At 28.7% G+C, this 24,620-nt stretch overlaps 1 protein-coding gene across 1 annotated transcript in view; it reads right to left on the minus strand.

The window, feature by feature from the left end:
* LOC119606030 (protein phosphatase 1 regulatory subunit 14B) overlaps positions 1-24,620 on the minus strand; it is a 57,811-nt gene that overhangs the window by 28,327 nt on the left and 4,864 nt on the right. The window contains exon 2 of the mRNA XM_037959395.1: positions 3,635-3,705. The gene's annotated coding sequence lies outside the window, so the exon portion shown is untranslated. The remainder of the gene's footprint in view (positions 1-3,634; positions 3,706-24,620) is intronic.

The raw sequence follows: 24,620 nt of genomic DNA on the forward strand, positions 1-24,620 counted from the left end.
ATTATGTTTAAAATGTGTATATGATTACAAAATTGTATAATAAATTACTTAATTATTTCCAAATCATTACCAAAATATAAACATTTTTCTTAAGTATACAATTTAAATATATAGAAAAAAAAAACAAATAGCAGAACATTTGTTAAGTAGAGAGTAGGCTGAAATCTGGAGGTTAGAAACGACTAAGGGGAATGCTTTAACAAAAAGTATAGAAACTATTTATGTATATTAAGGGTAACAAGTGGCTGAAGAAAATAGAAAAAATATTTTAATATTGCTAGCAACAACTTACATGTTGCTAAACATGTCGTTTCATAATCTATCATATAAATTTTAGTAAAATAAAGCAATAATAGAGTAATTATACATATACATTTATGTTGCTAAACACGTTTCTCTTGAAATTAAATAAATAAAGCTTGAACTGTTGCTAGCAACATGTTGCTTGAAACTAAATCTAGATTAAATCAGTTTAAAATAGAACTATTGAAATCAGAGTCCAAACTGTTTACACCATTGTTAATACCTTGCCTTTAACTATAGCGCCTACAAAATTCTTCACTAGCAACACCAAAAAAAACACAAAAACACAGAAAATGGAAAGAAAAGGAAATTGTTATTGTATGTCATAACAATGGCTATAACAGCAACTGCTGCAGCAATAGCAAGTCAACAACATTATTCATATACTATGACTCGATTCCAACTAAATAAATGTTCTTTGTGTTTTGAAGAAAAGAAATTTAAAAAAGAAACAAAATAAAATAGTTGTTTTTATGTGTATGAAAAAAGAGAGAGAAAAATATTTAGTAGCTTTAACCAAATGTCTTATACATTTGAAATATTTCAGCTAGTTTTGACTTGTTTATGAGCACAGTGCAACGAAGCAGAAAAAAAGTGTTGGACAAAGAAATATGTGAAATAAAGAAACATGAAAAACAAGTTGTTTGTTGTTCAGAAACTTCTTGAGGTGCAAATAATTTCAGTTAGCAACATGTTGCTATGATATGAAAGATTTAATAATTTATGAAATTTGATGAAAATAGAAACATAAGTCAGTAACATCTTATTAACATCACTATTTCATTTAATAACCAGATATACATAAATATAATTGAAAATTTTTTGAAAAACTTGTTGCTAAATGTTGCTAAATATTTTTAATCCTGCAACATGTTGCTACAGTTAAAATGCTAAAAACAAATCGCTTTAAATTCTAAAATTTGAATATATTTAGATCATATTTTCTCCAGCAACAATTTTATAATTTTTCAAAATAATATAAATACAACTCTTTGAAATGTTGAAAGAAATTTCTTATTTTTCTACAAATTATTTAAATTCTCTTCCTAAACACTGTCAATATTAACATCATCAACATTTTTTATACATATTCATATACAAAATTCTTGACAATTGCATACTTATTAAAAAAAAATATTTCATACATTTCATAGCTCTTTTTCATGTTTCTTTCGTTTTTAATAAAAATAGTTTTATTTCTTATTCAAGCGCACAAAAACCAAAAAAAACAAGAAATATTTGGCTTCTTTTTGGTTGCATCTGTCAGAAATTTTTTTGAAAATTTTCCTTTTTATAGTGGGTTTATGGGGGCATGAAATGTTTATAATGATGACGTTGAATGAGGCAACGACAAAAGACAAACACCAAGTAAAATCTACCAAAACAAGTGGAGAGTATAGAAAATGTTTATAAATAAATTATTTTGTCATCATTTAAAATCTGTGTGCTGTGTGTGTGTACACAGTTAACAAATTATACAAGTTTTGAAATAAGAGAAAGAAGAAAAAATTATTCAAATATTTGACAATTGTTGTGTACAATTTATTTTCTTAATTTGTAGATAGCATGGACTGATATTATATACATATTGGGAAAGTTTGGAACAAAAGTTCAAACTAACATTTTCTTAGTGACTTTGTTATGAAAACTTGATTTAAATAAATATTTTAGTAAACAATATAGTTTTTCAAAGGAATAAAAAGACAAGACATGTCATAGTTCCGATCTAGAACAGTCCAGACTATAGACTTTACTACAGACTTACTATAGAATATATACTGGGCTATAGTCCAGTCAAAAACCTGGACTATAGTTTAGAGTATAGACTATAGTTCAGACTGTAGATTAGGCCATAGTCCAGTTAAAATTTAGACTATAGTTCATAGTTAGACTAGGCTATATCCTATACTAGACAAAAGTCCAGATTATCGACTTGGCTATAGTCCAGACTATGGACTAGATTATAATTCAGACTATAGACTAGCCTATAGCCCAGGCTATAAACTAGACTAAGGTCCAGATTATAGAAAAAACTGTAGTCCAGACTATAGACAAGACTATAGTCTAGATCATAAACTAGAACATAGTTCAATCTATAGAATAGACTATAGCCCAGACTATAGACAGAACTACAGTCCAGATTATAGATTATAGATATGAAAATAAATTGACTAAAGTCCAGACTACAGACTAGAACATTGTTATAGACTATAGTCCAGAATTTAGACTGAATTATAGACTATAGTTCAGACTATATACTTGGCTACAGTCCTAACTAAATACTAGGCTACTGTACAGAATATAAACTAGTCTATAGACTTGACTATAGTCCGGCCTATAGTCTAGTCTATAGTTTGTACTATAGTCTAGTCTATAGTCTGAACTATAATAACGTCTATAGTCAAGTCAGTCTAGTCTATACTCTATACCTATATATTCCTGACTAAAGATTTTACTATAGTCCAGACTATATTCTAGTCTATAGACTTTACTATAGTCCAGACTAAAGTCTAGTCTATAGACTTAACTATAGTCAGGACTATAGTCTAGTCTATAGACTGGACTATAGTCTACTCTATAGTGTGGACTATAGTCTACTCTATAGTCTAGACCATAGTCTACTCTATTGACTCGACTAAAGTCTAGTCTATATTTTAATCTATATTCTGGACTATAGTCTATTCTATAGTCTGGACTATAGTCTAGTATATATTTAGTCTATAGACTAGTCTATTGACTAAACTATAGTCTACTCTATTGTGTTGACTATAGTCTACTCTATAGTCTGGAATAATGTGTATTCTACAATCTGGACTATAGTCTACTCTATATTCTCGACTAAAGTCTAGTCTATATTTTAATCTATAGTCTGGAGTATAGTTTAGTCTATAGTCGGGACTACAGTCTAGTCTATATCTAGTCTATAGTCTTGACTTTAGTATAGTCTATAGTCTGGACTATAGCCTAATCGATAATCTAGACTATAGTCTAGTCAATAGTTTGGACTATGGTCTAGCCTACAGTCTGAACTACAGACTAGTCTATAGTCTGGACTATAGTCTAGAGTTTATTCTGGACAGTAACCTAGTATTTAGTTTGGACTATAGTCAAGTATATGGTTTGTACTATAGTCTATAATCTGGTCTATAGTCTGGACTGTAGTCTAGTCTATTACTATGTTCTAATCTGTAGTAATATAGTAATATGGTCTAATCTGGACTAATATAGTAATATGGTCCATACTAGACTGTAGTTCAGACGAGATAACTTTGATCGTAAAAAGAGAGAGCTACCATTAAGATTTTGGGTCTTCATGTATTATGATACTTACATTTTAATAACAAATTTAATTCGCCAAGTTGTGAAGTTTGTAAAGCCCAGTATTATTGCCAATAGAGACTCCTGGAAGAAAAAAAATAATTATTATTATCTAATATCTATAGATATCATAAAAAATCGAAGTCAGTCAGTGAGTGTCGAATGAGTTTCCATTCTGGGTCGACTAACTACAGATTTTGGGAGAGAAAAATTTGTGTATGAAATGAGATGAGACAAATACTTTGAGTCAGTCGTTCGGCGAAATGTGACTAAGACCGGTTTGTGAATACATTCCAAAAAGAAACAAGATTCGCATCGATTAAATGCGATTACTGAAGTTTTAGTCTTCGGTATTTGTTAAATCTGGCTTGATTATAATTTTTGAACCAAAAATTCGATTTATAGTTGGATTATTTCCTTGTTTTTCTTACATTATTATTTTTATTTATGCAAAATTATACTGTAACATTTCCTGATTCTTGTTAAACCTAACCAACTAACAAATTTTCAAAAATGACCTATCAAAAATTAATCAACACAATTGTATAACAACACCTGTCATACCTTCTGATTTTAGATAAATGAGCACAAATCAAATGTTCTTCTTATTTAGGAAATTTTATACAATTAATTTAAATAAACTAGTTCTTTTATAATAAATTAATTCATTCATTAAATATAGAAACTCTTGAGAAATCTGGCGAGAGATTTTTTATTTGGGGGCCTACACATGACGATAATAAAACGTAACAACCGTTAAAATGTCATTAAGAAATTTAAATAAAATCTAAAAGATTTGACAGCATAAATTAAAAATAAACTACAAATTAACATATTTAATTTTGGTTTAAATAATAACAAAAAATGGAAAAGAAAATACTTGAATTTATAAAAAATTTAAGAAAAACTTGTTTAGGGTTTTGAAAATTAAAATAAAGTTTTTTCGAAAACTTTTTTCTTTCATGACAAATCTATAGTAATTTATTAAGCGGCTTTAGTTCAAAAATAAGTATAATTTACATGAAATCTTCATCGAAAAAACTTTTTTAAAAAATCAATAATTTTTTCCAGTTTCTAAACACTTTAGGTGGTCGTTTTTGTAAAGGCTTTGAATAAAATTTTGTTTTATTTAAAAAAAAACTTTGTTTTTAATAACATTTCCTGTTAATTTTAGTGTTTTTCAAAAGTGAAAATATAACACTTTTGTGCGAGCCTTGGTATTAATACTAAACGTTGCTTTTTTCATTTAATTATGTGAAACATTTTTATGCATTTGTTTATTTTTTCAAAGCTTTTAAATTTTTAAACTAAAAAAAAATTTGTAAACAATAAGTCCATTTTTTTAGTCTAAGTGCTCGTAAGTGTTTGGCCACATCCATAAATAATGCTTTTGTTGCTAAATAGCGGAAAATATTTTTGAAATATTTGTTTAAATCTTGAAAACATTTCAATAGTTTGCTATAAAATAGTTTTAATTTTTTTAATTTTTCAGAATAAATTTTACCCATTAAAATATATACCCTTCTTACGAAGGTAAAGAGTATAATAGAAGTAATCACAGATTTATACGAGTATTCTTAAGGCGGATATACTGAATATAATACAAATAACCAGTTTCATTATTATTAAAATACTGCCCTTTCTATTTAATGTTCTTAAAACCTTCATTTTTATGGATAATTAAATATATGTTTGTTTGAAATTTGTTTTCATTTATTGTAATATTCTATATCCATCCAACCATATTCTTTTTTTTTTATTACCAAAATTATTTTTACATTTAGGCTGGTATTTCATTTATATAATCTGTCTATATATGTATATATTATTTTGTTAACATACATATTTTTTCGCAGTGTTAATTAATTTGTTTGTGTTTACTTTACGTTGGTTTTGACGTATGTCATTAAAAATTTATCAAGTTTGGTTGTTTTATTTTTTTATTATTATATATCTAAGTGTTTTTTACATATGGATTTTTGTTAATAACACGTCAATAAATAATATATAATATAAACAAAACTATGGCTAATTATTTATGTGACATTTACTTTAGACTAGACTATAGACTGGACTATAGACTAAACTATAGACTGGACTATAGACTAAACTATAGACTAGACTATAGACTAGACTATAGACTAAACTATAGACTGGACTATAGACTAAACTATAGATTAGACTATAGACTAGACTATAGACTAGACTATAGAATAGACTAGACTATAGACTAGACTATAGACTAGACTATAGACTAGACTATAGACTAGACTAGACTATAGACTAGACTATAGACTAGACTATAGACTAGACTATAGACTAGACTATAGACTAGACTATAGACTAGACTATAGACTAGACTATAGACTAGACTATAGACTAGACTATAGACTAGACTATAGACTAGACTATAGACTAGACTATAGACTAGACTATAGACTAGACTATAGACTAGACTATAGACTAGACTATAGACTAGACTATAGACTAGACTATAGACTAGACTATAGACTAGACTATAGACTAGACTATAGACTAGACTATAGACTAGACTATAGACTAGACTATAGACTAGACTATAGACTAGACTATAGACTAGACTATAGACTAGACTATAGACTAGACTATAGACTAGACTATAGACTAGACTATTGACTAGACTATAGACTAGACTATAGACTAGACTATAGACTAGACTATAGACTAGACTATAGACTAGACTGTAGACTAGACTATAGACTAGACTATAGACTAGACTATAGACTAGACTATAGACTAGACTATAGACTAGACTATAGACTAGACTATAGACTAGACTATAGACTAGACTATAGACTAGACTATAGACTAGACTATAGACTAGACTATAGACTAGACTATAGACTAGACTATAGACTAGACTATAGACTAGACTATAGACTAGACTATAGACTAGACTATAGACTAGACTATAGACTAGACTATAGACTAGACTATAGACTAGACTATAGACTAGACTATAGACTAGACTATAGACTAGACTATAGACTAGACTATAGACTAGACTATAGACTAGACTATAGACTAGACTATAGACTAGACTATAGACTAGACTATAGACTAGACTATAGACTAGACTATAGACTAGACTATAGACTAGACTATAGACTAGACTATAGACTAGACTATAGACTAGACTATAGACTAGACTATAGACTAGACTATAGACTAGACTAGACTAGACTATAGACTAGACTATAGACTAGACTATAGACTAGACTATAGACTAGACTATAGACTAGACTATAGACTAGACTATAGACTAGACTATAGACTAGACTATAGACTAGACTATAGACTAGACTATACTAGACTATACTAGACTATAGACTAGACTATAGACTAGACTATAGACTAGACTATAGACTAGACTATAGACTAGACTATAGACTAGACTATAGACTAGACTATAGACTAGACTATAGACTATACTATAGACTAGACTATAGACTAGACTATAGACTAGACTATAGACTAGACTATAGACTAGACTATAGACTAGACTATAGACTAGACTATAGACTAGACTATAGACTAGACTATAGACTAGACTATAGACTAGACTATAGACTAGACTATAGACTAGACTATAGACTAGACTATAGACTAGACTATAGACTAGACTATAGACTAGACTATAGACTAGACTATAGACTAGACTATAGACTAGACTATAGACTAGACTATAGACTAGACTATAGACTAGACTATAGACTAGACTATAGACTAGACTATAGACTAGACTATAGACTAGACTATAGACTAGACTATAGACTAGACTATAGACTAGACTAGAAGTATGTATATTACATATCTTAAAATTTTTAAAGAAGTTAGTATTAATTTAATAATTTTTAATTAAACGTTGTTTTTTTATTTCATTTCAATTTCAGTGTCAAATATCAAGTGTTAAAATGGCAAAAAATAAAATAAACAAACTCTACAGAGTCAATGTACTCTTTTAACCAAGCGTTACAAAATTTCAAGGTAAGTCTAGTTTTTTGAGTTCTTTATTTTAAATAATGTCAATAATTAAATGGTATACAAAAAATAAACTAACGTATATTTCTTTTGCCATAAACCATTCTTTGTTTGACACAAAGATGGTGATTCATTTAATCAATATAAAAAGCCGGTATTTGAATAAAAAACATTGTTCACACGTTTTTTTTTTAAGCTGTACCCCCCAAGTAAATAAAATTTTAAATATTTATTTAAAATACTGCAAAAATATTAGCAAACAAAAGATTTTTTAAAAAGTCTGCAGTTTCTTATGAAAAAATTACGTCAAATTTTAAGAAATATATAAAAACGTGTTTAACATTTAAAGTCAACAGTTGAAAATCAACACTTTTACATTCATTTTTTATAAGTTCCGATAAATTTTTCACTCTGTTTTGCATATTGAAATTAGAATTTTTGTTTCAACGTTCTTGAAATTTGTAACGTTCATACTATTATTTGGTGGTGTTTTTTTGACACACCTTAATTTGCTGATTTGTTTCTCTTGTCTTTCTGTTATTTTATGATATTTATAAAACTGTATATAGAAGAATAAAAAAAAATCATAAAAAATATTAAACAGATTTGTTTATTTTTAAAATATTAGTACACCCTACCACCTGAAAAGGTTTTTTAAATTTTATGCTAATTGTAATCTGTAAAAAGTTTAAAAACTATAACAAGTTTTCTTTAGAGTCCCTTTATTGACGGAAGTAGTTTTTTATGATTATTGTTCCATTATAATAAAAAAAGACACTATTATTTAACGATTTTGGTAGATCACTTAGAAATATAAACATTTTAATACTTTAAAAGATAAAGATCCATTAAAATATCCAGAAAACTTGATTTTAAAAGTTCTTCTATAAGAAGTAAAACAGAACCATTAGGAACATCTCAGTAAAGTAATTTTCAAAAGCGGGGCTTTTATAGACCGGACTCATCGGGAATAGTGTTTGATGTAACTATCTATCTATCTATCTATCTATCTATCTATCTATCTATCTATCTATCTATCTATCTATCTATCTATCTATCTATCTATCTATCTATCTATCTATCTATCTATCTATCTATCTATCTATCTATCTATCTATCTATCTATCTATCTATCTATCTATCTATCTATCTATCTATCTATCTATCTATCTATCTATCTATCTATCTATCTATCTATCTATCTATCTATCTATCTATCTATCTATCTATCTATCTATCTATCTATCTATCTATCTATCTATCTATCTATCTATCTATCTATCTATCTATCTATCTATCTATCTATCTATCTATCTATCTATCTATCTATCTATCTATCTATCTATCTATCTATCTATCTATCTATCTATCTATCTATCTATCTATCTATCTATCTATCTATCTATCTATCTATCTATCTATCTATCTATCTATCTATCTATCTATCTATCTATCTATCTATCTATCTATCTATCTATCTATCTATCTATCTATCTATCTATCTATCTATCTATCTATCTATCTATCTATCTATCTATCTATCTATCTATCTATCTATCTATCTATCTATCTATCTATCTATCTATCTATCTATCTATCTATCTATCTATCTATCTATCTATCTATCTATCTATCTATCTATCTATCTATCTATCTATCTATCTATCTATCTATCTATCTATCTATCTATCTATCTATCTATCTATCTATCTATCTATCTATCTATCTATCTATCTATCTATCTATCTATCTATCTATCTATCTATCTATCTATCTATCTATCTATCTATCTATCTATCTATCTATCTATCTATCTATCTATCTATCTATCTATCTATCTATCTATCTATCTATCTATCTATCTATCTATCTATCTATCTATCTATCTATCTATCTATCTATCTATCTATCTATCTATCTATCTATCTATCTATCTATCTATCTATCTATCTATCTATCTATCTATCTATCTATCTATCTATCTATCTATCTATCTATCTATCTATCTATCTATCTATCTATCTATCTATCTATCTATCTATCTATCTATCTATCTATCTATCTATCTATCTATCTATCTATCTATCTATCTATCTATCTATCTATCTATCTATCTATCTATATATCTATCTATCTATCTGTCTGTCTATCTACCTATCTATCTATCTATCAAAGATATAATTACTACAACTAATTATTTTTGACTCCAAACTTAATTCGTTTATTCTATTATTTTTACCTTTGCTGGATTAACTTGTTGTTTTCCACTACTTTGATTATTAGTTTCTGCTCTACTATTTTCATTATATTTAACATGACGTGCTTTTGTTCCATTTCGTTTTTTCCACATCCTCCTCCATCTCCTATCCAAACCTTAACAAACTGTAATTAATCATGTGATAAATATTTCACTTAAATAGTTTACTGTTGATTTGACTAAACTTTGGCATTATGTGAGGTACGGACTACATCTAAGTATTTTAAGTTTGACATGTAGTAAAAACAAAAAGCGGAAATAACTTTATTTTCGTTGATATCAAGTCAAATGATTAATGCAAATATTTATAGAAGACAGCGGATAAATTCATTAAAACTTTGTTAAATAAATTATGTGAAAATAAGAGATAAATATTTGTTGTAACATATATATTAAATCAATATCATACTAATTAACATTACACGAAACTTTAACAGCTAAACTAAAAGTTATGAACACTAAAAAATCATGTTTAATAAATACTGCTTACTTACTAACATACTACGTAATAAATAGTGCTTATAATGACCTATAGACACATTTCTTTTGTTTAAATTACAATAAATCAATCTACCATTTCTTTTATTGATTTTCTTTACAAAATTCTTTAATTTATTAGTTGATGACAAGTAACCAGCATGAAAATAACACTTTAAAATGTCATTAAAAAGGGAGGGTGATAGAATCGACAACCCACATTATATTGTACATTCTTATTCCTTGTAAACTGACTACAAAGGCAGACATACTTATTCAATAGACTGTATACAAAATATTTATTGTTTGTTCGAGAATGAGAATGAATGTGTGTGTGTGTATGTTTCTGTAAATTTACTTTTTATTGTAAAGAAAATAAATCAATATCAGCAATTTATTTTAACATTCACTTTAATATTTGTTTATAAGCTTTTTTATACATATGAGTGTTTATATTGTAGAATTGTTGTTTATATGTATGTATAAATGTATTTGGTATAAAAGGGAAACATGTAGATTCAATTTTTATTCAATATTTATTTAAACAATTTAAATACAAAAAGAATCGAATATGAAAGGAAGAAAGAAAGAATATTTAAAATGCAAATAGTATGTATGAGAGGCTTTTATTTTTGAACAGTATGTGAGGAGAGTATGTTGCAAACGGGCCTTTTTTAGAAATTTTTAAAAATATCGCTCGATGTTAGATCGAACCTGATAGTCATTGTTGTGGAATTGGAATATATAAATCCTAATAAATATAGGACTATTAACCAGTACATATTAATTTAGTCCGTATAATAGACTTTAATCAGGGCCATGGTCTAGCCAAGTCAATAGCCCTGTCTCTAGTTCAAACTAAAAACTAGTTCATAGTCTGGATTATAATCTAATCTATAGTCTGAATTAGGCCATAATCTGGATTATTAATAAATTTATAGGGGACAACTCCTTTAGTCTATAATCTAGTCTATAATCTAGTCTAGTCTATAATCTAGTCTAGTCTATAGTCTAGTCTAGTCTATAGTCTTGTCTATAGTCTAGTCTATAGTCTAGTCTATAGTCTAGTCTATAGTCTAGTCTATAGCCTAGTCTATAGTCTAGTCTATAGTCTAGTCTATAGTCTAGTCCTATTCTAGTTATAGTCTAGTCTAGTCTATAGTCTAGTCTAGTCTATAGTCTAGTCGATAGTCTAGTCTAGTCTAGTCTATAGTTCTAGTCTATAGTCTAGTCTATAGTCTAGTCTATAGTCTAGTCTATAGTCTAGTCTATAGTCTAGTCTATAGTCTAGTCTATAGTCTAGTCTATAGTCTAGTCTATAGTCTAGTCATAGTCTAGTCTATAGTCCTAGTCTATAGTCCTAGTCTATAGTCTAGTCTATAGTCTAGTCTATAGTCTAGTCTATAGTCCTAGTCTATAGTCTAGTCTATAGTCTAGTCTATAGTCTAGTCTTATAGTCTAGTCTATAGTCTAGTCTATAGTCCTAGTCTATAGTCTAGTCTATAGTCTAGTCTATAGTCTAGTCTATAGTCTATCTTAGTCTAGTCTATAGTCTAGTCTATTAGTCTAGTCCTATAGTCTAGTCTATAGTCTAGTCTATAGTCTAGTCTATAGTCTATAGTCTAGTCTATAGTCTAGTCTATAGTCTAGTCTATAGTCTAGTCTATAGTCTAGTCTATAGTCTAGTCTATAGTCTAGTCTATAGTCTAGTCTATAGTCTAGTCTATAGTCTAGTCTATAGTCTAGTCTATAGTCTAGTCTATAGTCTAGTCTATAGTCTAGTCTATAGTCTAGTCTATAGTCTAGTCTATAGTCTAGTCTATAGTCTAGTCTATAGTCTAGTCTATAGTCTAGTCTATAGTCTAGTCTATAGTCTAGTCTATAGTCTAGTCTATAGTCTAGTCTATAGTCTAGTCTATAGTCTAGTCTATAGTCTAGTCTATAGTCTAGTCTATAGTCTAGTCTATAGTCTAGTCTATAGTCTAGTCTATAGTCTAGTCTATAGTCTAGTCTATAGTCTAGTCTATAGTCTAGTCTATAGTCTAGTCTATAGTCTAGTCTATAGTCTAGTCTATAGTCTAGTCTATAGTCTAGTCTATAGTCTAGTCTATAGTCTAGTCTATAGTCTAGTCTAGTCTAGTATAGTCTATAGTCTAGTCTATAGTCTAGTCTATAGTCTAGTCTAGTCTAGTCTATAGTCTAGTCTATAGTCTAGTCTATAGTCTAGTCTATAGTCTAGTCTAGTCTAGTCTAGTAGTCTATAGTCTAGTCTATAGTCTAGTCTATAGTCTATAGTCCTATAGTCCTAGTCTATAGTCTAGTCTATAGTCTAGTCTATAGTCTAGTCTATAGTCTAGTCTATAGTCTAGTCTATAGTCTAGTCTATAGTCTAGTCTATAGTCTAGTCTATAGTCTAGTCTATAGTCTAGTCTATAGTCCCTATAGTCTAGCTATAGTCTAGTCTATAGTCTAGTCTATAGTCTAGTCTATAGTCTAGTCTATAGTCTAGTCTATAGTCTAGTCTATAGTCTAGTCTATAGTCTAGTCTATAGTCTAGTCTATAGTCTAGTCTATAGTCTAGTCTATAGTCTAGTCTATAGTCTAGTCTATAGTCTAGTCTATAGTCTAGTCTATAGTCTAGTATATAGTCTAATCTATAGTCTAGTCTATAGTCTAGTCTATAGTCTAGTCTATAGTCTAGTCTATAGTCTAGTCTATAGTCCAGTCTATAGTCTAGTCTATAGTCTAGTCTATAGTCTAGTCTATAGTCTAGTCTATAGTCTAGTCTATAGTCTAGTCTATAGTCTAGTCTATAGTCTAGTCTATAGTCTAGTCTATAGTCTAGTCTATAGTCTAGTCTATAGTCTAGTCTATAGTCTAGTCTATAGTCTAGTCTATAGTCTAGTCTATAGTCTAGTCTATAGTCTAGTCTATAGTCTAGTCTATAGTCTAGTCTATAGTCTAGTCTATAGTCTAGTCTATAGTCTAGTCTATAGTCTAGTCTATAGTCTAGTCTATAGTCTAGTCTATAGTCTAGTCTATTGTCTAGTCTATTGTCTAGTCTATAGTCTAGTCTAGTCTAGTCTATAGTGTGGTCTTAAGTCTACTTACTCTCTCATCTAATCTATAGTCCAGCTATAATTTAAAACAGATGTTTCAACCGTAAATCTACTTTTATTGAACACTGTAGAATCATTCTTACACAGAAAAAATTAATTTTAAAAAATTTTCAATTAAACGATTAATCAAAAATTTTAAAAGGGTTCAATTCATTTTGTATTTGATTCATAAAAATGTATAATCAAATACGTATTTAACAACAACAAAAATAGAAAAAAATAAAAATTTTGTGTACTAAATCAATTATAAGTAGTAATTGAATATACAATTTTTGTTATAGGTTGAACTTCAAAAAATAAAATAATTGAAAACGAGGTTTTGGTAATTGAAATCGTTTTTCAGTTTTTTCTGTGTATACATAGAATTGCTAATGTTTACAAAAGTCTATAGAATAAATAAAATTGCATTTGATTGTTTACAAAAATTGAATTACAACTTGCAGCAGCAACAGCCAAACTCTGCTACAAACTAACAATCAACAACATACAACAACATTATGAACCAACAAACCAGATGGAAACACAAATTGAAAATAGCTTGAGTAAAATAGAAATCAATTGAAAAAGTTTAAAGGAAAAAAATTACAAAGTTTTGTAGTTATTTTTTTGCTAAGTGATGTTTGTTATACAATGTATTAGAAATTCATTTGAAAATATTTATTTATTTTTAATGAAACTGAGGAAAAACAAACTAGAATTAAAATGGTCACTTAAACTTTTTAATTTTTGTTTAAATCTTTTTTAATTGGTCTACTTTACTATGGGTGCAAGGAAATAGGATATAACCAGAGAATCCAAAAATATGTTCTTTTTGTTTAAATATGTATTTAAAGGCGAAATATAAAAATATGCCCTTAAAAGTTGAAATATGTCTTGAAACAATAAAATTGCACCGATTTCTACAAAAATAATTAACAGTGAGTTTATGGAGTTGAATAATGAAATTCCAAAAAGGGGTTCTTCATAACTCACATATTTAAAATAAATAGTGTGAATATACACACTATTTTCAGTATTAAATTGTAAATTGATTTTAATTTCTTTCTTCTTCTACATTTCTTGTTCAATTATATTAGTTCATTACAAATGTCAAATTAAAAGCATTTTCCATTTTCATACAATGTATTTTTTTTTATATAAAATTAATAAAAAGTTCAATTATACTTTTAATTTCAACTCATGCCATGAAAAATTGCATAAAAAAGAAAATAAAAACGTAGAAATAATTGTATATAACACATCAGCTAGTGTATACGGTATATCTCCTCTGTCTGACCAGACATAATGTTTATTTTCGATTACAAATTTTTATACGCAAACATTTTATTATTCCATATACTACTGTTCTTCTCTCGCAGTATTATTACGCCAGAGTGGAAAGTACAATGACTTTTTATTATTTAATAATTGAAGCATTCATTCACAATGATGATGATAATAATAATAATGATGATGAGATGGCAATGAATAAATAAATAATTGTTCTATCAATGAAAAAATAAGATAAAAATGTGAGTGGGAAGAATACATTTTAACAAATTTTGTTAAGGAAAAAAATTCGAAATGGAGTTCCAAAATTTTATGTATTTATATGCAATTCACAATAAATAATGTATATCGTGAATTGACACGCAATTTGGAACAGACTATTGAGACATTTTGAAGTTTCTGAACTAAAACTGAACTGGAACTGAACTTGAACTGAACTAGAACTGAACTAGAACTGAAATAGAACGGAACTAGAACTGAACTAGAACTGAACTAGAGCTGAACTAGAACTGAACTAGAACTGAACTAGAACAGAACTAGAACTGAACTAGAACTGAACTAGAACTGAACTAGAACTGAACTAGAACTGAACTAGAACTGAACTAGAACTGAACTAGAACTGAACTAGAACTGAACTAGAACTGAACTAGAACTGAACTAGAACTGAACTAGAACTACTAGAACTGAACTAGAACTGAACTAGAACTGAACTAGAACTGAACTAGAACTGAACTAGAACTGAACTAGAACTGAACTAGAACTGAACTAGAACACTGAACTAGAACTGAACTAGAACTGAACTAAACTGAACTAGAACTGAACTAGAACTGAACTAGAACTGAACTAGAACTGAACTAGAACTGAACTAGAACTGAACTAGAACTGAACTAGAACTGAACTAGAACTGAACTAGAACTGAACTAGAACTGAACTAGAACTGAACTAGAAACTGAACTAGAACTGAACTAGAACTGAACTAGAACTGAACTAGAACTGAACTAGAACTGAACTAGAACTGAACTAGAACTGAACTAGAAACTGAACTAGAACTGAACTAGAACTGAACTAGAACTGAACTAGAACTGAACTAGAACTGAACTAGAACTGAACTAGAACTGAACTAGAACTGAACTAGAACTGAACTAGAACTGAACTAGAACTGAACTAGAACTGAACTAGAACTGAACTAGAACTGAACTAGAACTGAACTAGAACTGAACTAGAACTGAACTAGAACTGAACTAGAACTGAACTAGAACTGAACTAGAACTGAACTAGAACTGAACTAGAACTGAACTAGAACTGAACTAGAACTGAACTAGAACTAACTAGAACTGAACTAGAACTGAACTAGAACTGAACTAGAACTGAACTAGAACTGAACTAGAACTGAACTAGAACTGAACTAGAACTGAACTAGAACTGAACTAGAACTGAACTAGAACTGAACTAGAACTGAACTAGAACTGAACTAGAACTGAACTAGAACTGAACTAGAACTGAACTAGAACTGAACTAGAACTGAACTAGAACTGAACTAGAACTGAACTAGAACTGAACTAGAACTGAACTAGAACTGAACTAGAACTGAACTAGAACTGAACTAGAACTGAACTAGAACTGAACTAGAACTGAACTAGAACTGAACTAGAACTGAACTAGAACTGAACTAGAACTGAACTAGAACTGAACTAGAACTGACGTCATCTTAGTTCCTGCAACTATCTGTTTCATTATGATCTGTTATTTAATTGCTTGTTTTAACAAATAATAAAATTTCCAATCATAAAAATAAATTATATTTATCAGTGAACTGTACGTTCAAATAACCTCCTCACTTTTCCAACACTTTGTCAGTCCTTTTATAGTGATTACTGCACTTAATACGGTCCGTCTGTCTGTCAAGTGCAAATAAGATTAAAGCGCAGTTAAACATCAATAAGCAACTGTTTGTCTAGCGGTGGCCTTAAGTGCATCATTCAGCTTCCACACTGCATGAAGCTATTGCTGCTGGCTGGTCTGGTCTCATATCATCCTCATCATCAACTGCGTCAGAAACTTGTCTTGTTACAAAAAATATTGTTTTATATTGTCTTTACTTTTTCTGCTGGTCTTCTTCACCTCGTAAAATCGTAAAAATCAATGAATCTTCTTTATGGTGGCAACTGTATAGGAGCGCATGAATATTTTATGATGCTGGTTATAACTAACTGACTGTCTGTTGCAGTCTGCTTGTTATAAGTCGTGTAATTTTTACAACTAATAATCAATAAAAGCAGAGTATCATCATTTATTTGTAGAAAAACCAAGTTATAGGAAAATTATATATTAATTTTTTTGTTGTTGTTTTCTTTTTTTTAATATAACAAGTAAAAGTTGTTATGGTTTTAGTTGTTTTTTTTTCTGCTGATGTTCTTGTTCTGTTTCCAATTTACTTGTTAATGTTTTTTATTATACTGTACTGTAAATATAGTGCTGTTTGTGGGCCAGTCCATACTTAAGAAATATGATACGAGTTCGAGTGTGTAGATTATTTAATATGTGTTAGTTTGATTTGGAGTGGTTCAAACATACACTGGGAGAAATAGAGGGGATCAGTAGTACGTTTGGAATTTGAGCATTCTGAAATCTTTTACTTGTAAAGCTTTTAAAGCTTATTGAAATTAAGTGATCAAGCTGTTGCATAATAACTAGATTTATATTTAAAATATTATAACTGCAAAGTTCAACTCCCCTAGCTATACTATTATTGCATTTACCACCATGCGTCAAAGCAAAGAATGGCATTAAAGTCCAGACTTTATAGAGCTGTACAAATAACAAATACTTCGTAGATGCTATTAAAAAGAAAGCAAATACACATTTAAAGCAAAAAAAAAATATTATTAATGAATAAAAACCATTTTTGCAAGAACCATACTCATGCCTATAAATAGTTTTTTACTAGATTTCTAAAAACCACAATAAAGAGAAACAACAGCAGGGATTTGAAAAGCCCTGCAGTGCAAAGTAATTTGTTCTTGGTTATAAAGTGATTTAAGTTTTTGCTAAATTCAAAAACAAAACCTGTCGAAAGCATTTCTTTATAGAATATCAGTTGACACTAAGGTAACTAGTGAATTGTACACATACTACTGGAACCTTATCGTACATTTACAATACAATATATTACTTGCATACAAACAATTATGTATGTTTGTATGTTTTGCTTACTACATGTCATTTACATTAAAAGAGAGCAACAAAAAATCAAATTATGAATCGTCCATATACGATATTCTATCGTCATTAATGGCAGCAACAATAAAAAAAAAACAAAAAGCCACAATAATAACAATCATAATAACAACATCAACAAAAAATGTATGTAGGTAAAACTTATTAAAAAATTATAGAAGTAACAAAAAACCATTGAACCAACATGTTTGTAACATGAATTACAATTTAAGCTCTTTTTTTGTTACATTGAGGCCAACAGGCAGAAGGGTAGTATATTGGAATTATCATTACGTTTGTAACACATGAAAATATCTATTGTAGATCCTACAAAGTAATATTCGATCTTGACCATGAATGTTGTATTATCTTTCTGTTAAAGCTAGAATAAGGAGGATTAAATGATAAAAAGTTTTGGGTTTGATGTTAAAATAGAAGGCGAATTGTAAAAAGATCTAAATCAGAAATTGGACCGTTAAAAGATTTCTGTTTAAAGCGGATATTAAAGTATAAGCAGAACTACGATTGAAGCTGAAATGGGACTATAGCTGAAACTACACTATAACGTGATTTATATGGAACTGTAAAAAGATCTCCAATTAAAACTGCAATTGAACTGTAATTGTATCGACGAAGCTGAAATGGGATTGTAAAAAGATCTGTGATCTAAAGCTGAAATGAAATTTTAAAAAGATACACGATTGAAGCCTAAAATGGACTCATAAAAGAACCAAAATTCAAAAATAAAAAGATACACGATTGACCCCGAGATAGAACTGTAAAACGATCTGTGATTAAAATCAGGGACCCTATTTTAATACGAATAAAGTTGGAATTGATATATACAAAATTTTAAAAAGATCAGTGGTTAAAGATGAACTCAAAATATAAAGTGATCTACGGTTGAATAATCTTAGATAGAAGTAGAAATGGAGTTAAAAAAACGATATCTCTGATTGAAGCAAAAATTGGACTATAAAAGCATCTTGATAAAATCTGAAATGGAATGTTAAAAAGATCAGTGATTGATCATTAATATAGTTTTACTATCAGAAGATCTATCAGTTAATCAGGAAAATAATGTAAATATACCAATAATTAAAGCTGATTTGAAACTGTAAAAAGATCTGGTTTTACCTGAGAAATTGATGCTGAATTTCAAATGTAAAAGGATGTAAGATTTTAGTTAAAATTTGACTTCAGATCTGTTACTAAGGCATTTAAAGAGATTTTAAATGATCGACGTTTAAGCCTTTAAAATGATCTACGATTGAAGCTCAATAGGAACTGGAAAATGATGAGTAATTGAAGCTGAAATTTACCGGTAAAAGAATGTACGATTGTAGTTGAAGTTTGACTTTAAAAGGTCTGTGATTAAAGCATATATTGAGGTTTTAAATAATCGATGTTAAAGCCTTTAAAATGATCTACGATTAGAGCTTAATAGGAACTGGAAAACGATAAGTAATTAAAGCTAAATTTCAAATGCAAAAGGATGCAAGGTTGTAGTTAAAATTTGACTTTAGAAAGATCTTTGAAATAATCGATATTTTATCCTAAAATGTAACTCTAAAAAGATCTACAATTAAAGCTGAAATTAAACTGTAAAGTGATCAATAACTGTAACCGAAATTAAGCGGTAAATTTATCTCGAATGGAACTGAAAAACGAGTTATGATTAGATCAGAAATTGAACTATAAAAAATCTACGATTGTAGTAGAAACTAGATCTTAGAAAGATCTACGAGTAAAGGAACAATCGATGTTTAAACCTTTAAAATGATCTACGATTGAAGCTTAATAGGGATTGAAAAACCATGAGTAATTAAAGCTGAATTTCAAATGTAAAAGGATGTAAGGTTGCAGTTAAAATTTGACTTTAGAAAGATCAGTTACTAAGGCTATATATATAATCACTCTAAAAAAAGATCTACTATTAATGTGGATATTTGAAGTGATCTGCAGTTGAAATTGGATAGTAAATCGATTTGTGGTTAAAGCTGAAATCAAACTCTAAAGTGATCAAAAATTTTAACCGAAATTAACCTGTAGAAGCCTGAAAGAAACTGAAAAACTAGTTATGATTCGATCAGAAAAAGAATTATAAAAAGATCTACGATTGTAGTAGAAACTAGACCTTAGAAAGATCTGCGAGTAAAGAAACAATGTTTAGAAAAAACTACACTAATCAATAATTGTAACCGAAAATAACCTGTAAATTGATGTACAATTAAAGCTCGAATGGAACTGAAAAACTGGTTTTGATTAAATTAGAAATTGAACTATTAAAAGATCTATGATTGTAGTAAAAAACTAGACCTTAGAAAGAAACAATGTTTAGAATAAAACTACACTGATCAAGAATTGTAATCGAAATGAACCTGTAAATTGATCTAAAATAGAAGCCCGAATGAAACTGAAAAACTAGTTATGATTAGATCAGAAATTTAACTGTAAAAAGAACTATGATTATAGTAGAAACTAGACCTTAGAAATATCTACGAGTAAAGAAACAATCGGAAACAAACAAATCTACTATTTGTTATTTGATTGTAAAGAGATCTCCGATTGAAGCTGAAATGTGACTGTAAAAAGAATAAAATATGAACTATAAATAGATCAGTAACTAAATTATAAGTTTCATGCTTAATTGGACTTAAGAGGAATTCAAAATATAAGCAAAAATTGAATAAGATTTTGATTAAAATTGGGCTGATGGTTAAGATCAAGGATTGAAGCTAAATTTATGTATTAATAAAACTGCTCTAGAGCCTTTAAAATAATCAACCAAGCGTCTGATCAGTTAAAAATATAGCCCATTTTTGTGTAGTTCTCTAAGGCCTTAATAAAGTATGTATTAAAAACTGATTTATTATTATTTTTAGGTTTTGGCGCATAAAACTAAAGACAGCCAAGAAAATCCAAAAAAAAAGTTGTTGCAACATTTTATTATAATTTTGTATTTTACTTTTTTTATTATTATAATTTAACTTTGTTTATTTAGAAAATGTTGGCTTTAATTATATCAGTTTTGTGTTTGGTTTTTGCATTAAATTTAAATTATGAATTAAGATAAAAATAGTTTTTACGGCCGACTTTAAATGGTTGCATAATAAATGTTTTATTATACAGTAGTTTTCCGATTTAACGAACCCATATGTTGTCAGGCCTGTTCGTAAAATTGAAAAGTTCGTTATATGCAGTACTAACTAAAACGTGGGTTTTTGGTAGGAAAATAATTAAAAATAGGTGCATAAAATATTTTTTAAATGTATTTTATAAAAATTAATTCTTTTTTTATAAAAATAGCACAAAACACAAAATTCCGAATCTTATATACCCACCTTCAAACCATATTTGTGTCGAATTTCATCGCTGTATTTTAATTCAGTCATGAGCGTTAAAGTTATTTCTCGAAGTTCATCGCTATACTCGTATTTTTAAGCGAGTAATGAGCGTTGAAGTAATTTTCTTAAGGGGGCCTGATATGGAGGGTAAGGTCAATTATGGACCGATTCCCATAAAATTTGTTAGAGATTTCGGTTAGTATAGAACATGTTTGAATCGAATTTCATCGGCGTACTCGTATTGTTAAGCGAGTAATGAGCGTTAAAGTCATTATCTGAAGGACGGACGGACATAGCTACATCGAACTAAAATTTAATAAGAACCCAGAATGTGTTACAGCTTTGGGTATAAAAGCACCACTACAACTTAGGTTATTTGTTATTTTTGATAAATGTCATTTTATCTTCATTTAAATAATAATATTTTTATTAGTTCGTTAAACAGGGTACAAAAAACAAGTTTTGTTCGTTATTTAAGGTAGTCAATAGGAAAAATTAGCTTGTTCGTTAAATGCGATGTTCGTAGAATTGAATGGTCGTTAAATCGGAAAACTACTGTAATTATAATGTATGATTAAATGTGGATAATAATTTTAATTTGAATAATAAAGTTAACGGTTTTAACGATTTCCAAAGAAAAAGTATTTTCTTTATGTAAAGTTGAAATATGAAATTTAAAGTTTACACCCAAAGAAAACTATAACCATTTAGAGGAATTGAACATCTATAATCAGGACTTTTTCTCAGTGTAAGATAATAGAAACCTCTAAAGACTTGTCACCAAACATTTCAGCATCATTGTTAAAACTTCAATGAAAACAAAAAACAACAACTAAAAGCTTAAAGGAAATCAAACAAAAAGATAAACTGTTTTTAGAAATTACTACTACAATACCACAAGTTTCAGTTAAATATCACCCCGAGAAGAAGGCGTTTTTATACATTTCGAAATGCTTGCACCTGTCGTACAGAAATAAATTAAAATTAATGGTTTTATTCTAAAAAAAAAACAAAAGATAAAAGCGAAATAAAAAACAACAAAGAACCAACTTTATTTTAGTTGTGTATTGTTTATAATTTTTTGCAGATACTTTACAGAAAGTACTTTTTTTAAAAAATGTTTAACAAATAACAAACAAAAATTTCTCAAAAAAACTAGATACATGTGTAAATAAATAAACAAGTAAGAAACCCACCACCATCACCATTACCACTAACTTCACCGTCTTCATTCCTTTAAAAAAAATGCAAGAAGAACCAGTGAAGCAAAAACACCCGGCTTTTGATGTTGTTTTTTTTTTTTTTTTCAGTTTGTAACTAAAATGTACAAAAATAATTTCAAATAAAAACACAAAGTTTACGCTTGAAGCGTTAGTATTACGTGCTCTGTGGTCATTTTATTTTAGTTTTTATTTTGTTTTGTTGTTTTAAATGTAATGGCAACAATAATAACAAAAGTAGCTACAATAGACGACAACAACAACTACAATAATAATAATGATAGAGCAGCGGTAACAACTTTTGTACTCATAGAATAGCAAAAACCAGACTCCACACCAACATCATCATCATCAACAAACTCACAAACAGCACCAGCTAGCAACATCATTATCTTCTTTAGACATTCAAGTAAATGGCTAAAATACGGTAAGCAGACCACAGACAGAAATAGACCAATACCAACAAAAACAACTTTGATAGCTTAAATTCTCTTTGGCATAACTGCAACTTAAAGGAATGAAAACATTTGAAGGAAGTTTGAAAAATTTCGAACTAGAATTGAAACTAACATTGGATCATGATTATGCATGAAGGTACACTGTCAAAAGGTGTACGATTAAAGCTAAAATTTCATGAGATTAAAGCTGAAATTGGACTGCAAAATGATGTTCTATTAATTCCGAAATTGAACTTTTAATAGATCTGGGATTAACTGTTATACGACTGTAAGATGAATGCTGATTTTGGATCTTCAATTGAAACAGTAATAATTACGCTTTTTAGTGGTTTCTATAGGTCCACGAATGAAGCAGGAATTTGTTTGTAAATGGATATGTAAATCTGTAAAGTGATGAGCATAATGCTGAAATTGAACTATAAAATGATTTATGACTAAATCTGAGATTGATTGAAATTCGAAAAGATTAAGGATTAAAGCTGATATTGAATATGCTATTGAAGCATAAATCGTAATATAAAAAGTTCAATAATTAAAATTGATATTGAATGAAGTTTGATATTGATCTGCAAAAAGTCATAAGATTAAAACTGAAATTTAAGTGTAAAGAGATTTATGATTAAACCCGAAATTGGATTTTCGAAAGATCTGGTATTAATAGAAGTTTTACAGTGTATTTACTATTAAAGCTGATATTGGATCGGCGATTGAAACACAAATTATGCTATAAAAGGATCAAAGAATGAAGCTGAAATTATACGGGTAATAGATCTACTATTCAATATGAAATTGGACTTCGAAAATGGTGACATGAAAGCTGAAGTTGTACTAAAAAATGATTTATGATTAAACTCGAGATTGAAATCTCAAAAGATCTGGAATTAACAGCAATTCTACTGTAAGAACATTAATGATTGAAGCTGTAATTGGATCTGGTTTTGAAGCGGAGAAATTGTACTTTATGTGGAGGAATAAGGTTTATGACTAAAGCTGAAATTGGACTGTAAAATGATTTCTGATTTAACATGAAATTGGAATTTCAAAAGATCTGGTATGAACAGAAATGTGACTGTAAGAAGATCAATGATTGAAACTGCCGTTGGATCTGCTTTTAAAGCAGAAATCGTACTCTTTGTAGAGTAAAAGGATCTATGATTAAAGCTGAAATTGGGCTGAATCGAAAAGTTTTAAGACTCAAACTAAAATTTTCTGATGTAACATGAAATTGGATCTTTAAAAGATCTGGTATTAACAGAAATTTGAGTGTAAGGAAATCAATGATTGATCTACTTTTGAAGCAGAGAAATCGCACTTTATGGAGGGTAAGGAAGCTGAAATTGGGCTTCCTTCCTTCCTAAATTAGTGAGATTAAAGCTAAAATTGTTGCGTAAAATGATTTCTGATTAAATCAGAAATTTCAATTACAAACGATCTGAAATTGACTGAAATTCGACTATATGAAAATAAAGGAATGAAGGTTATATTCGATCTGGGATTGAGGCAGAAATCGTGCCATGAAAAGATCTGGCATTGAATTGGAACTGAAATGGAACCGTGGACTATATATAGTTTATAAATATATATAGTTTATAGATATAATTAAATAAGTGTATAGA

Source organism: Lucilia sericata, unplaced genomic scaffold, assembly GCF_015586225.1.
Source record: "Lucilia sericata isolate MDLA Ls3-8-SP2 unplaced genomic scaffold, ASM1558622v1 Contig000546F_arrow, whole genome shotgun sequence".
NCBI lineage: Eukaryota > Metazoa > Arthropoda > Insecta > Diptera > Calliphoridae > Lucilia > Lucilia sericata.